At 48.9% G+C, this 15,901-nt stretch overlaps 1 protein-coding gene across 1 annotated transcript in view; it reads right to left on the bottom strand.

The window, feature by feature from the left end:
* The window catches only part of dipk1b (divergent protein kinase domain 1B), a 61,320-nt gene that overhangs the window by 14,000 nt on the left and 31,419 nt on the right, over window positions 1–15,901 (bottom strand).

Genomic DNA, 15,901 nt, shown 5'->3' with positions numbered 1-15,901 from the left:
AGGGAAAGGATGGGAGGAGTTAGTTACACAAACCAACCACTAGGTGTCCCCATTCACTACAGAACAAATGCCCCTGTAGCTATTGCACAACTACAAAACCAAAACCGAGTTGAACAAAGGATGCTGGGAGTTGTATTTTAAAGAATTATGGAAATCTATAGGTCGTCTCCTTGATTTTGTGAATATAACCAGGATGTTGCTGCATTGGGGCACTTAGTGCTGGGTCTTTTATATCCTGCAATAACGAGCAAGGCCTCTAGGGGCAGTCATATCCCGTCGGTATAAACTGACACTGCTGCTACTATAAATATACAATGTGGTGTATGTAACTGGGGGTGAGGTTGGGATCTTTATGTTGGGCTGTATAACAGTACTGAGTACCTGCCGCTCTGTATAATAGTACTGAGTACCTGCCCCTCTGTATAACAGTACTGAGTACCTGCCCCTCTGTATAACAGTACTGAGTACCTGCCGCTCTGTATAACAGTACTGAGTACCTGCCGCTCTGTATAACAGTACTGAGTACCTGCCGCTCTGTATAACAGTACTGAGTACTGCCCTCTGTATAACGTACTGAGTACCTGCCCCTCTGTATAACAGTTACTGAGTACCTGCCGCTCTGTATAACAGTACTGAGTACCTGCCGCTCTGTAATAACAGTACTGAGTCCCCTGCCGCTCTGTAATAACAGTAGCTGAGTACCTGCCGCTCTGTATAACAGTACTGAGTACCTGCCCCTCTGTATAACAGTACTGAGTACCTGCCGCTCTGTATAAACAGTACTGAGTACCTGCGCTCTGTATAACAGTACTGAGTACCTGCCCTCTGTATAACAGTACTGAGTACCTGCCGCTCTGTATAACAGTACTGAGTACCTGCCGCTCTGTATAACAGTACTGAGTACCTGCCGCTCTGTATAACAGTACTGAGTACCTGCCGCTCTGTATAACAGTACTGAGTACCTGCCGCTGTATAACAGTACTGAGTACCTGCCCCTCTGTATAACAGTCCTGAGTACCTGCGCTCTGTAATAACAGTACTGAGTACCTGCCCCTCTGTATAACAGTACTGAGTACCTGCCCCTCTGGTATAACAGTACTGAGTACCTGCCGCTCTGTATAACAGTACTGAGTACCTGCCCCTCTGTATAACAGTACTGAGTACCTGCCCCTCTGTATAACAGTACTGAGTACCTGCCGCTCTGTATAACAGTACTGAGTACCTGCCCCTCTGTATAACAGTACTGAGTACCTGCCCCTCTGTATAACAGTACTGAGTACCTGCCCCTCTGTATAACAGTACTGAGTACCTGCCCCTCTGTATAACAGTACTGAGTACCTGCCCCTCTGTATAACAGTACTGAGTACCTGCCCCTCTGTATAAACAGTACTGAGTACCTGCCCCTCTGTATAACAGTACTGAGTACCTGCCCCTCTGTATAACAGTACTGAGTACCTGCCCCTCTGTATAACAGTACTGAGTACCTGCCGCTCTGTATAACAGTACTGGAGTACCTGCCCCTCTGTATAACAGTACTGAGTACCTGCCCCTCTGTATAACAGTACTGAGTACCTGCCCCTCTGTATAACAGTACTGAGTACCTGCCCCTCTGTATAACAGTACTGAGTACCTGCCCCTCTGTATAACAGTACTGAGTACCTGCCCCTCTGTATAACAGTACTGAGTACCTGCCCCTCTGTATAACAGTACTGAGTACCTGCCCTCTGTATAACAGTACTGAGTACCTGCCGCTCTGTATAACAGTACTGAGTACCTGCCGCTCTGTATAACAGTACTGAGTACCTGCCGCTCTGTATAACAGTACTGAGTACCTGCCGCTCTGTATAACAGTACTGAGTACCTGCCCCTCTGTATAACAGTCCTGAGTACCTGCCCTCTGATAACAGTCCTGAGTACCTGCCCTTGTATAACAGTACTGAGTACCTGCCCCTCTGTATAACAGTACTGAGTACCTGCCCCTCTGTATAACAGTACTGAGTACCTGCCCCTCTGTATAACAGTACTGAGTACCTGCCCCTCTGTATAATAGTACTGAGTACCTGCCGCTCTGTATAACAGTACTGAGTACCTGCCGCTCTGTATAACAGTACTGAGTACCTGCCGCTCTGTATAACAGTACTGAGTACCTGCCGCTCTGTATAACAGTACTGAGTACCTGCCGCTCTGTATAACAGTACTGAGTACCTGCCCCTCTGTATAACAGTACTGAGTACCTGCCGCTCTGTATAACAGTACTGAGTATCTGCCGCTATTTAGCCAATCCTTCCCACCTCCCCTCTCAGTCTGGGCAGCAGCGGCTCGGGCAGGAATCCGCCTAACAGACTTCAATACATAAATTAGTCCCATCGGACAGCGGGTCAATACTTCGTTATCAGCGCATCGTTAACAGTAACCTCCATCTGACAGGCACATGGTACCTTAATTAGAACAGAGCGGCGCCGGCACCGGCATCCCCATCACTGTCTGGCACTAACGGGGCGCAGTGTCTAAGGGAAACACTATGGCACCTCCCTCCCATTTGTATAAATACAAATATACAGAGAAGGAATGTTCTGGGCACACAATAAGCTGTACCCCCATACTGTACTGTCTAAGGGAAACACTATGGCACCTCCTACCCATATGTATAAATACAAATATACAGAGAGGGAATGTTCTGGGCACACAATAAGCTGTACCCCCATACTGTACTGTCTAAGGGAAACACTATGGCACCTCCCTCCCATATGTATAAATACAAATATACAGAGAGGGAATGTTCTGGGCACACAATAAGCTGTACCCCCATACTGTACTGTCTAAGGGAAACACTATGGCACCTCCCTCCCATATGTATAAATACAAATATACAGAGAAGGAATGTTCTGAGCACACAATAAGCTGTACCCCCATACTGTACTGTCTAAGGGAAACACTATGGCACCCCCTACCCATATGTATAAATACAAATATACAGAGAAGGAATGTTCTGGGCACACAATAAGCTGTACCCCCATACTGTACTGTCTAAGGGAAACACTATGGCACCTCCTACCCATATGTATAAATACAAATATACAGAGAAGGAATGTTCTGGGCACACAATAAGCTGTACCCCCATACTGTACTGTCTAAGGGAAACACTATGGCACCCCCTACCCATATGTATAAATACAAATATACAGAGAAGGAATGTTCTGGGCACACAATAAGCTGTACCCCATACTGTACTGTCTAAGGGAAACACTATGGCACCCCCTACCCATATGTATAAATACAAATATACAGAGAAGGAATGTTCTGGGCACACAATAAGCTGTACCCCCATACTGGTACTGTCTAAGGGAAACACTATGGCACCTCCCTCCCATATGTATAAATACAAAATATACAGAGAAGGAATGTTCTGGGCACACAATAAGCTGTACCCTCATACTGTACTGTCTAAGGGAAACACTATGGCACCCCCTACCCATATGTATAAATACAAATATACAGAGAAGGAATGTTCTGGGCACACAATAAGCTGTACCCCCCATACTGTACTGTCTAAGGGAAACACTATGGCACCCCCTACCCATATGTATAAATACAATATACAGAGAGGGAATGTTCTGGGCACACAATAAGCTGTACCCCCATACTGTACTGTCTAAGGGAAACACTATGGCACCCCCTACCCATATGTATAAATACAAATATACAGAGAGGGAATGTTCTGGGCACACAATAAGCTGTACCCCCATACTGTACTGTCTAAGGGAAACACTATGGCACCTCCCTCCCATATGTATAAATACAAATAATTTGATGGCCTGTACCTTTAAGATACTGCAGGGAATATCTGTCAGATCAAACAGACTTCATAACTGACAGTGAAAAAATGCATTATTTATTATGGTGGCAAAATGGCTTAAGTGTATTCCCTCTGTACTAAGAGGCATTTAACCCTTCGTCCCCTGCTTAATTAAAGGGATGCCAGTCCCGCCCGTGCAGAAGGGGAGGTCTGTACCCTCGCAGCACTCTTATCTCCATGGCGATCTGAAGCGTGCCCTCCCTGGAATTAGCGCCGCTTCATTAGAATGTTATTATTTCATCATTAATCTTGTTCATTCTGGGCGGCTGATAAAGCCTGTCACCTACGTGCGGTTGCTATGGGGCCGGCGCTCCAGCGATTTCTCTGGCTGGTTCTTCTGTTCCCCTGGCATCAACATATATGGGCACATGGGGCTGTTCCTGCTGAATTGTGCTTAGTACAGGGGAATCCCTATGCTGCCATAGTTTTATGGTATCTCTCTGTACAGGCTATGAGCAAACATAGGGGGCTGTTCCTGCTGAATTGTGCTTAGTACAGGGGAATCCCTATGCTGCCATAGTGTTATGGTATCTCTCTGTACAGGCTATGGGCAAACTTAGGGGGCTGTTCCTGCTGAATTGTGCTTAGTACAGGGGAATCCCTATGTGCCATAGTTTTATGGTATCTCTCTGTACAGGCTATGAGCAAACTTAGGGGGCTGTTCCTGCTGAATTGTGCTTAGTACAGGGGAATCCCTATGTGCCATAGTTTTATGGTATCTCTCTGTACAGGCTATGAGCAAACTTAGGGGGCTGTTCCTGCTGAATTGTGCTTAGTACAGGGGAATCCCTATGTGCCATAGTTTTATGGTATCTCTCTGTACAGGCTATGAGCAAACATAGGGGGCTGTTCCTGCTGAATTGTGCTTAGTACAGGGGAATCCCTATGTGCCATAGTTTTATGGTATCTCTCTGTACAGGCTATGAGCAAACTTAGGGGGCTGTTCCTGCTGAATTGTGCTTAGTACAGGGGAATCCCTATGTGCCATAGTTTTATGGTATCTCTCTGTACAGGCTATGAGCAAACTTAGGGGGCTGTTCCTGCTGAATTGTGCTTAGTACAGGGGAATCCCTATGTGCCATAGTTTTATGGTATCTCTCTGTACAGGCTATGAGCAAACTTCTCAGCGTCCCGGTAATCTCCCTCCCATCCCATAATAATCGCTCAGTAATAGGACATTAATTGGTTATGGCGGCAGACAGACACCGGCGGGGGGAAGGGACCAATCAAAGGGCATGTGTCGGAGGTCGGTACTTAGATAAGTGATCTGATTAGAGGGGACGACGCAGGGGGCCGGACGTACGGATACAGTCATTTTCATTGGACGCATGGGGTTAATTTTACACTGAATGATGCCCCTGGCGTCGGCTACAGGCAGGATAGAACTTTATTTATGCTTTGTGCAGCGTCAATGGGATAGAAAATTGCTGGAAGCCATTGGCTGGCACAGAGGGCACTGTGTGCCAGGATTCTACTATGAAAGACTAACGGGGTGAAGAGTAGGAATGAACCAATCCGTAATCAGCATCTGTGCCACTGTGACAGAATGCTCTGTTATACAGATAGCTAGAATCTCAGCCATAAAGCAGGGCAGGACTGCTGCTTACAATGGGGGGATCAGATAGGATCTGTGCCACTGTGACAGAATGCTCTGTTATACAGATAGCTAGAATCTCAGCCATAAAGCAGGGCAGGACTGCTGCTTACAATGGGGGGGGGATCAGATAGGATCTGTGCCACTGTGACAGAATGCTCTGTTATACAGATAGCTAGAATCTCAGCCATAAAGCAGGGCAGGACTGCTGCTTACAATGGGGGGGGATCAGATAGGATCTGTGCCACTGTGACAGAATGCTCTGTTATACAGATAGCTAGAATCTCAGCCATAAAGCAGGGCAGGACTGCTGCTTACAATGGGGGGGATCAGATAGGATCTGTGTCACTGTGACAGAATGCTCTGTTATACAGATAGCTAGAATCTCAGCCATAAAGCAGGGCAGGACTGCTGCTTACAATGGGGGGATCAGATAGGATCTGTGCACTGTGACAGAATGCTCTGTTATACAGATAGCTAGAATCTCAGCCATAAAGCAGGGGAGGACTGCTGCTTACAATGGGGGGGGATCAGATAGGATCTGTGTCACTGTGACAGAATGCTCTGTTATACAGATAGCTAGAATCTCAGCCATAAAGCAGGGCAGGACTGCTGCTTACAATGGGGGGGATCAGATAGGATCTGTGCCACTGTGACAGAATGCTCTGTTATACAGATAGCTAGAATCTCAGCCATAAAGCAGGCAGGACTGCTGCTTACAATGGGGGGATCAGATAGGATCTGTGCCACTGTGACAGAATGCTCTGTTATACAGATAGCTAGAATCTCAGCCATAAAGCAGGGCAGGACTGCTGCTTACAATGGGGGGATCAGATAGGATCTGTGCCACTGTGACAGAATGCTCTGTTATACAGATAGCTAGAATCTCAGCCATAAAGCAGGGCAGGACTGCTGCTTAACAATGGGGGATCAGATAGGATCTGTGCCACTGTGACAGAATGCTCTGTTATACAGATAGCTAGAATCTCAGCCATAAAGCAGGGCAGGACTGCTGCTTACAATGGGGGGGATCAGATAGGATCTGTGCCACTGTGACAGAATGCTCTGTTATACAGATAGCTAGAATCTCAGCCATAAAAGCAGGGCAGGACTGCTGCTTACAATGGGGGGATCAGATAGGATCTGTGCCACTGTGACAGAATGCTCTGTTATACAGATAGCTAGAATCTCAGCCATAAGCAGGGCAGGACTGCTGCTTACAATGGGGGGGATAGGATCTGTGGCCACTGTGACAGAATGCTCTGTTATACAGATAGCTAGAATCTCAGCCATAAAGCAGGGCAGGACTGCTGCTTACAATGGGGGGATCAGATAGGATCTGTGCCACTGTGACAGAATGCTCTGTTATACAGATAGCTAGAATCTCAGCCATAAAGCAGGGCAGGACTGCTGTGTGTGTTAAGTGATACAGTATCTGCAGCCTTCATCGTTTTTGCTCAGACATTAATGTTATTAAGCCCAGAGGCTTTGTTCCCCTTGGGTAAAATAAAAGAAATTTTGCTGAGACTCAGTTACAATCTCCCCTTTATTCCCGATGCCGTTACATCAGTCTGGGCGACGCCACTTTTTTCCCGGCTCGAGAGTTTTTTTCTTTTTAATTTAATTGGTAGTTGCCATAGAAACATGGGATATTTGTCCCGAAGGTTTCTTTTTTTATTAATATGTTCAAAATAAGAATTTAGAATAAAATAAATGTAAGTTTAGGAAGTGGATGGGCGGGGGGGGGGGTGCCTATCTGTCTCTGGGAAGTACCCACTGCCCATATCTGTCCCACCTACAGATGCCCATCTGCCCCTAGTCTCTGGGAAGTACCCCCTGCCCATATCTGTCCCACCTACAGATGCCCATCTGCCCCTAGTCTCTGGGAAGTACCCACTGCCCATATCTGTCCACCTACAGATGCCCATCTGCCCCTAGTCTCTGGGAAGTACCCCTGCCCATATCTGACCCACCTACAGATGCCCATCTGCCCCTAGTCTCTGGGAAGTACCCACTGCCCATACCTGACCCACCTACAGATGCCCATCTGCCCCTAGTCTCTGGGAAGTACCCCCTGCCCATATCTGTCCCACCTACAGATGCCCATCTGCCCCTAGTCTCTGGGAAGTACCCACTGCCCATATCTGTCCCACCTACAGATGCCCATCTGCCCCTAGTCTCTGGGAAGTACCCACTGCCCATATCTGTCCCACCTACAGATGCCCATCTGCCCCTAGTCTCTGGGAAGTACCCCCTGCCCATATCTGACCCACCTACAGATGCCCATCTGCCCCTAGTCTCTGGGAAGTACCCCCTGCCCATATCTGTCCCACCTACAGATGCCCATCTGCCCCTAGTCTCTGGGAAGTACCCACTGCCCATATCTGTCCCACCTACAGATGCCCATCTGCCCTTAGTCTCTGGGAAGTACCCCCTGCCCATATCTGACCCACCTACAGATGCCCATCTGCCCCTAGTCTCTGGGAAGTACCCCCTGCCCATATCTGTCCCACCTACAGATGCCCATCTGCCCCTAGTCTCTGGGAAGTACCCCCTGCCCATATCTGTCCCACCTACAGATGCCCATCTGCCCCTAGTCTCTGGGAAGTACCCACTGCCCATATCTGTCCCACCTACAGATGCCCATCTGCCCCTAGTCTCTGGGAACTACCCACTGCCCATATCTGTCCCACCTACAGATGCCCATCTGCCCCTAGTCTCTGGGAAGTACCCACTGCCCATATCTGTCCCACCTACAGATGCCCATCTGCCCCTAGTCTCTGGGAAGTATCCCCTGCCCATATCTGTCCCACCTACAGATGCCCATCTGCCCCTAGTCTCTGGGAAGTACCCCCTGCCCATATCTGACCCACCTACAGATGCCCATCTGCCCCTAGTCTCTGGGAAGTACCCCCTGCCCATATCTGACCCACCTACAGATGCCCATCTGCCCCTAGTCTCTGGGAAGTACCCCCTGCCCATATCTGTCCCACCTACAGATGCCCATCTGCCCCTAGTCTCTGCGAAGTACCCCCTGCCCATATCTGACCCACCTACAGATGCCCATCTGCCCCTAGTCTCTGGGAAGTACCCCCTGCCCATATCTGTCCCACCTACAGATGCCCATCTGCCCCTAGTCTCTGGGAAGTACCCCCTGCCCATATCTGACCCACCTACAGATGCCCATCTGCCCTTAGTCTCTGGGAAGTACCCACTGCCCATATCTGACCCACCAACAGATGCCCATCTGCCCCTAGTCTCTGGGAAGTACCCCCTGCCCATATCTGACCCACCTACAGATGCCCATCTGCCCCTAGTCTCTGGGAAGTACCCCCTGCCCATATCTGACCCACCTACAGATGCCCATCTGCCCTTAGTCTCTGGGAAGTACCCCCTGCCCATATCTGACCCACCTACAGATGCCCATCTGCCCTTATTCTCTGGGAAGTACCCCCTGCCCATATCTGACCCACCTACAGATGCCCATCTGCCCTTAGTCTCTGGGAAGTACCCACTGCCCATATCTGTCCCACCTACAGATGCCCATCTGCCCCTAGTCTCTGGGAAGCCATAATGCCCATATCTGACCCACCTACAGATGCCCATCTGCCCCTAGTCTCTGGGAAGTACCCACTGCCCATATCTGTCCCACCTACAGATGCCCATCTGCCCCTAGTCTCTGGGAAGTACCCACTGCCCATATCTGTCCCACCTACAGATGCCCATCTGCCCCTAGTCTCTGGGAAGTACCCCCTGCCCATATCTGTCCCACCTACAGATGCCCATCTGCCCCTAGTCTCTGGGAAGCCATAATGCCCATATCTGACCCACCTACAGATGCCCATCTGCCCCTAGTCTCTGGGAAGTACCCCCTGCCCATATCTGACCCACCTACAGATGCCCATCTGCCCCTAGTCTCTGGGAAGTACCCCCTGCCCATATCTGTCCCACCTACAGATGCCCATCTGCCCCTAGTCTCTGGGAAGTACCCACTGCCCATATCTGACCCACCTACAGATGCCCATCTGCCCCTAGTCTCTGGGAAGTACCCCCTGCCCATATGTGTCCCACCTACAGATGCCCATCTGCCCCTAGTCTCTGGGAAGCCATAATGCCCATATCTGTCCCACCTACAGATGCCCATCTGCCCCTAGTCTCTGGGAAGCCATAATGCCCATATCTGTCCCACCTACAGATGCCCATCTGCCCTTAGTCTCTGGGAAGTACCCCCTGCCCATATCTGTCCCACCTACAGATGCCCATCTGCCCCTAGTCTCTGGGAAGCCATAATGCCCATATCTGACTATGGATGCCTACTTTGCCTTTACTCACTTACCTAAGCAGGCTTACAATGGCAGAATATGCACGGCTGCCCCTGTGATAATACTGACACTAAGGGGCGTGTCTGTAACCCCCCAGGCCGGGGCCCCAATAGATAGAAGGATGTTGGCTGCCAAAATCCCTTGGGTTAACCTTCCCCCCCAGTATAGGTGCAGTATGAGGTAGTTGCCCCCACGGATCTACAGTATGGATATATGTATGTAAATACAAGTGTACTGCAGCGCTTAACGCCACGACAACAAGCCAATAATCCCCCCCCGCTGACGGACATGTCTATTATACATGAACTTGTCCTTGAAATGAGCCCTCCCCAGTTATTCCTACCCCCGGGCTCTGATTAACGGCTTCCCTGCGCTCGGAATACCAAGTACTTGTGGGTCCCGTGGTGCCTCCGCCGCGCAGGTAGATCCGTTCCTGACATAAAGCAGAGGGTATTTGCCCCCCCTCCCCACCCCGTGTTTGGTTGGATCCAGCACTCAGCCCTGCGGAGCAAAAGCAATGTACCTCGCTCTGGCGCATCACTCATTAGGGAGGCAAAACTGCCAGCTGCGGTAACGTATAGCCAGAGCCGCCATAATGATTCCTTATATACAGATATCTCTAAACTGTCAGAACTAAGGTTACAGATATATAGAAACATTGGGGTAACAATCACCCCGCTATAGTTCCAGGGGTACCCAGGGCACAAATAAGCACTCACCCCAAATCCCCCCCTAACTGGCCTTCAGGCTGGGCCCCCTTAGCCCATAACAAGGTTACAGATATATAGAAACATTGGGGTAACAGTCACCCCGCTATAGTTCCGGGGTACCCCAGGGCACAAATAAGCACTCACCCCAAATCCCCCCCTAACTGGCCTTCAGGCTGGGCCCCCTTAGCCCATAACAAGGTTACAGATATATAGAAACATTGGGGTAACAGTCACCCCGCTATAGTTCCAGGGGTACCCAGGGCACAAATAAGCACTCACCCCAAATCCCCCCTAACTGGCCTTCAGGCTGGGCCCCTTAGCCCATAACAAGGTTACAGATATATAGAAACATTGGGGTAACAGTCACCCCGCTATAGTTCCAGGGGTACCCAGGGCACAAATAAGCACTCACCCCAAATCCCCCCCTAACTGGCCTTCAGGCTGGGCCCCTTAGCCCATAACAAGGTTACAGATATATAGAAACATTGGGGTAACAGTCACCCCGCTATAGTTCCAGGGGTACCCAGGGCACAAATAAGCACTCACCCCAAATCCCCCCCTAACTGGCCTTCAGGCTGGGCCCCCTTAGCCCATAACAAGGTTACAGATATATAGAAACATTGGGGTAACAGTCACCCCGCTATAGTTCCAGGGGTACCCAGGGCACAAATAAGCACTCACCCCAAATCCCCCCCTAACTGGCCTTCAGGCTGGGCCCCCTTAGCCCATAACAAGGTTACAGATATATAGAAACATTGGGGTAACAGTCACCCCGCTATAGTTCCAGGGGTACCCAGGGCACAAATAAGCACTCACCCCAAATCCCCCCCTAACTGGCCTTCAGGCTGGGCCCCCTTAGCCCATAACAAGGTTACAGATATATAGAAACATTGGGGTAACAGTCACCCCGCTATAGTTCCAGGGGTACCCAGGGCACAAATAAGCACTCACCCCAAATCCCCCCCTAACTGGCCTTCAGGCTGGGCCCCCTTAGCCCATAACAAGGTTACAGATATATAGAAACATTGGGGTAACAGTCACCCTGCTATAGTTCCAGGGGTACCCAGGGCACAAATAAGCACTCACCCCAAATCCCCCCTAACTGGCCTTCAGGCTGGGCCCCCTTAGCCCATAACAAGGTTACAGATATATAGAAACATTGGGGTAAACAGTCACCCCGCTATAGTTCCAGGGTACCCAGGGCACAAATAAGCACTCACCCCAAATCCCCCCCTAACTGGCCTTCAGGCTGGGCCCCCTTAGCCCATAACAAGGTTACAGATATATAGAAACATTGGGGTAACAGTCACCCCGCTATAGTTCCAGGGGTACCCAGGGCACAAATAAGCACTCACCCCAAATCCCCCCCTAACTGGCCTTCAGGCTTAAGTCTGCTTCTAGCGATGGTGTATTTAGCCCCGGACATGTTTATTCAGTCGCAATATTTCCTAAATCCTTATGTCCGTGCAGCTGAAGGCGGGGGGTGGGGGCGGGGGGTGAATCGGATTAGGGAGCCAGTCAGCTCTCGGCTCACAGAACGCCAGAAGGATCAATATGGAGACGTGATCGCCAAATGTCAACATTTTGGAAAGAGATTCTGTAACTTGGAAGCTGTATGCGGGTGTTTGTGCAGTGAGGGATCTGTATGGATATCCACTTGGTGGCGCTGTTTTATTACTGCCTACACAAGGAATTTGCTGCATCTGGTGATTAATGGTATTGCAAGTGACTGAGAGTTTTATTTCTTTTTATATTTAAAGGTTTGTGCTGATTGGTTGCCCAGGGTTGTCACAGGGGCGTGGCCTGAAATAAAAGCCCTATTAATGCCAGGGGCAGGGGATTTAGAGGTCAAAGAGTAGAGTGATTATTGCCCATGGGTTGCCTGGGGTTGTCATCAATCAATAGTCTGTGTCTAATCATAGTAGTAATAAAATCTATGAATTTAGTAGGGCGTGAATATAGAGCAAGTTATGGGGGGTGCTCAGTGGGGCACTGTATATGTATAAATACAAATATACAGAGAAGGAATGTTCTGGGCACACAATAAGCTGTACCCCAATACTGTACTGTCTAAGGGAAACACTATGGCACCTCCTACCCATATGTATAAATACAAATATACAGAGAAGGAATGTTCTGGGCACACAATAAGCTGTACCCCAATACTGTACTGTCTAAGGGAAACACTATGGCACCTCCTACCCATATGTATAAATACAAATATACAGAGAAGGAATGTTCTGGGCACACAATAAGCTGTACCCCCATACTGTACTGTCTAAGGGAAACACTATGGCACCTCCTACCCATATGTATAAATACAAATATACAGAGAAGGAATGTTCTGGGCACACAATAAGCTGTACCCCCATACTGTACTGTCTAAGGGAAACACTATGGCACCTCCCTCCCATATGTATAAATACAAATATACAGAGAAGGAATGTTCTGGGCACACAATAAGCTGTACCCCCATACTGTACTGTCTAAGGGAAACACTATGGCACCCCCTACCCATATGTATAAATACAATATACAGAGAAGGAATGTTCTGGGCACACAATAAGCTGTACCCCCATACTGTACTGTCTAAGGGAAACACTATGGCACCCCCTACCCATATGTATAAATACAAATATACAGAGAAGGAATGTTCTGGGCACACAATAAGCTGTACCCCCATACTGTACTGTCTAAGGGAAACACTATGGCACCCCCTACCCATATGTATAAATACAAATATACAGAGAAGGAATGTTCTGGGCACACAATAAGCTGTACCCCCATACTGTACTGTCTAAGGGAAACACTATGGCACCCCCTACCCATATGTATAAATACAAATATACAGAGAAGGAATGTTTTGGGCACACAATAAGCTGTACCCCCATACTGTACTGTCTAAGGGAAACACTATGGCACCTCCCTCCCATATGTATAAATACAAATATACAGAGAAGGAATGTTCTGGGCACACAATAAGCTGTACCCCCATACTGTACTGTCCAAGGGAAACACTATGGCACCTCCCTCCCATATGTGTAAATACAAATATACAGAGAAGGAATGCTCTGGGCACACAATAAGCTGTACCCCCATACTGTACTGTCTAAGGGAAACACTATGGCACCTCCCTCCCATATGTATAAATACAAATATACAGAGAAGGAATGTTCTGGGCACACAATAAGCTGTACCCCCATACTGTACTGTCTAAGGGAAACACTATGGCACCTCCCTCCCATATGTATAAATACAAATATACAGAGAAGGAATGTTCTGGGCACACAATAAGCTGTACCCCCATACTGTACTGTCTAAGGGAAACACTATGGCACCTCCTACCCATATGTATAAATACAAATATACAGAGAAGGAATGTTCTGGGCACACAATAAGCTGTACCCCCATACTGTACTGTCTAAGGGAAACACTATGGCACCTCCTACCCATATGTATAAATACAAATATACAGAGAAGGAATGTTCTGGGCACACAATAAGCTGTACCCCCATACTGTACTGTCTAAGGGAAACACTATGGCACCTCCTACCCATATGTATAAATACAAATATACAGAGAAGGAATGTTCTGGGCACACAATAAGCTGTACCCCCATACTGTACTGTCTAAGGGAAACACTATGGCACCCCCTACCCATATGTATAAATACAAATATACAGAGAAGGAATGTTCTGGGCACACAATAAGCTCCACCCCCATACTGTACTGTCTAAGGGAAACACTATGGCACCCCCTACCCATATGTATAAATACAAATATACAGAGAAGGAATGTTCTGGGCACACAATAAGCTGTACCCCCATACTGAGAGGAGGTGTGTGTGTGAGCTCCAGACTGTGAGGGTTTCCCAGGCCCTTTTTGGGTCTGGGAGGAGTGTTTTTTACCTGCAAACCTTGCAGGTTGTGAGGATTTCTCTCAGGAGATTTCTTTATTTTTTTTTTTTCCTGCATTTTCCCCAAAAAACATTTCCTCCAAAAAATGAGGAAGAAAGTTGTAGTAACTCCGGGTAAAGGAGTGAGGATCTGCCTGAGATCCAGCAGGAAGGCGGCTCCCCCCAATCTGGCAGCAGCGGCTGAGAGCAGTGAGGTGCGCAAGGAGGTGAAGGCCATGGCTAAAAGTGACAAAGAAGGAGAAAGTACCGGCACGTGCGGCGTTCCATCTGTAATGGAGGTCCCTGAGCGAGTGAACACCCTGGACGACCAAGCCGAGGTTACTGCAGAGAGTTGCAGTTCTGCTGCGGAAAACGGCAGTTCTGTTGCTGGGAGCTGCAGTTCAGAGGCAAGCCAGGAAGCTGCTGCAAGGCATGCTGGGACCCAGGAGGGAAGTGCTGCAGGCTGCGAGGCAGCCATGGAGAGTGCTGAGGCCGCAGGCTGTGTGGCTATGGAAGTGGCTGAGGAGGCGCTGAGAGAGAGCTCTGAGACTGCTGCAATGGCCCAGGTAGGAGCAATGCACCTGTGTGATGGGGGAGAGACAGCTGCTAGCAATGGCGCTGGGAAGCCAGAGACTGTGGGCTCAGCTGGGCCCAATCAGACCCAGATCATCAGGGCTCTGAGAGACATTAACATTCTGGAGGAGAAAAGGAACATTTTGGAGGGGAGTATAGACAATATGGTGGCTGGACTGGGGGCCCTTAGGGGGGCACAGAGAGCAAAAGCAGTTCAAAAAATTGCTTATTTAAATAAAGACTTGGAGGACATTGAAAGTAACATTACCGGGGTTCTGGCAGTTATAGAGCCCTGGAGAGAGCTTTATCATAACCGCAGGAGGTTCCAGGAAATGGAGAGAAACCAACTGAAAAAGGGTTTGAAAGACTCTTTTGCTTTTCCTAAAGGGACTGTGACTCCTGCGGGTGGGAATGGGGGTCCGTCATGTGCGGATTCCTGGGATCCACTGACTGATTCTTTGCCATGCAATAATGTTAATACTGTTAGTGTGTCTGGTGGGAGTGTGCCTCATGTGAGTGTGCAGTGTGGCAAGGCTGCTGGGAGTACTGGTATAGCTGCTGGGAGAACTCATATGGCTGCAGGAAGTACTCATATGGCTGCTGGGAGTACTGGTATAGCTGCTGGGAGTACTGGTATAGCTGCTGGGAGTACTGGCATGGCTGCAGGAAGTACTCATATGGCTGCTGGGAGTACTGGCATGGCTGCAGGGAGTACTCATATGGCTGCTGGGAGTACTGGCACGGCTGCTGGGAGTACTGACATGGCTGCTGGGAGTACTGGCACGGCTGCTGGGAGTACTAATATGGCTGCTGGGAGTACTAATATGGCTGCTGGGAGTACTGGCATGGCTGCAGGGAGTACTGACATGGTTGCACCATTGACTGATAAAACCGTATGTGATGCTGCAGCAAGAGTGGGTGAAAGTGGTGCCACAGAGGGTGCAGGGAATC

The sequence above is a fragment of the Xenopus tropicalis genome, chromosome 8, assembly GCF_000004195.4.
Source record: "Xenopus tropicalis strain Nigerian chromosome 8, UCB_Xtro_10.0, whole genome shotgun sequence".
Classification (NCBI taxonomy): domain Eukaryota; kingdom Metazoa; phylum Chordata; class Amphibia; order Anura; family Pipidae; genus Xenopus; species Xenopus tropicalis.
Note: the sequence above shows the minus strand (reverse complement) of the source record. Positions and strands in the feature narration are given on the sequence as shown.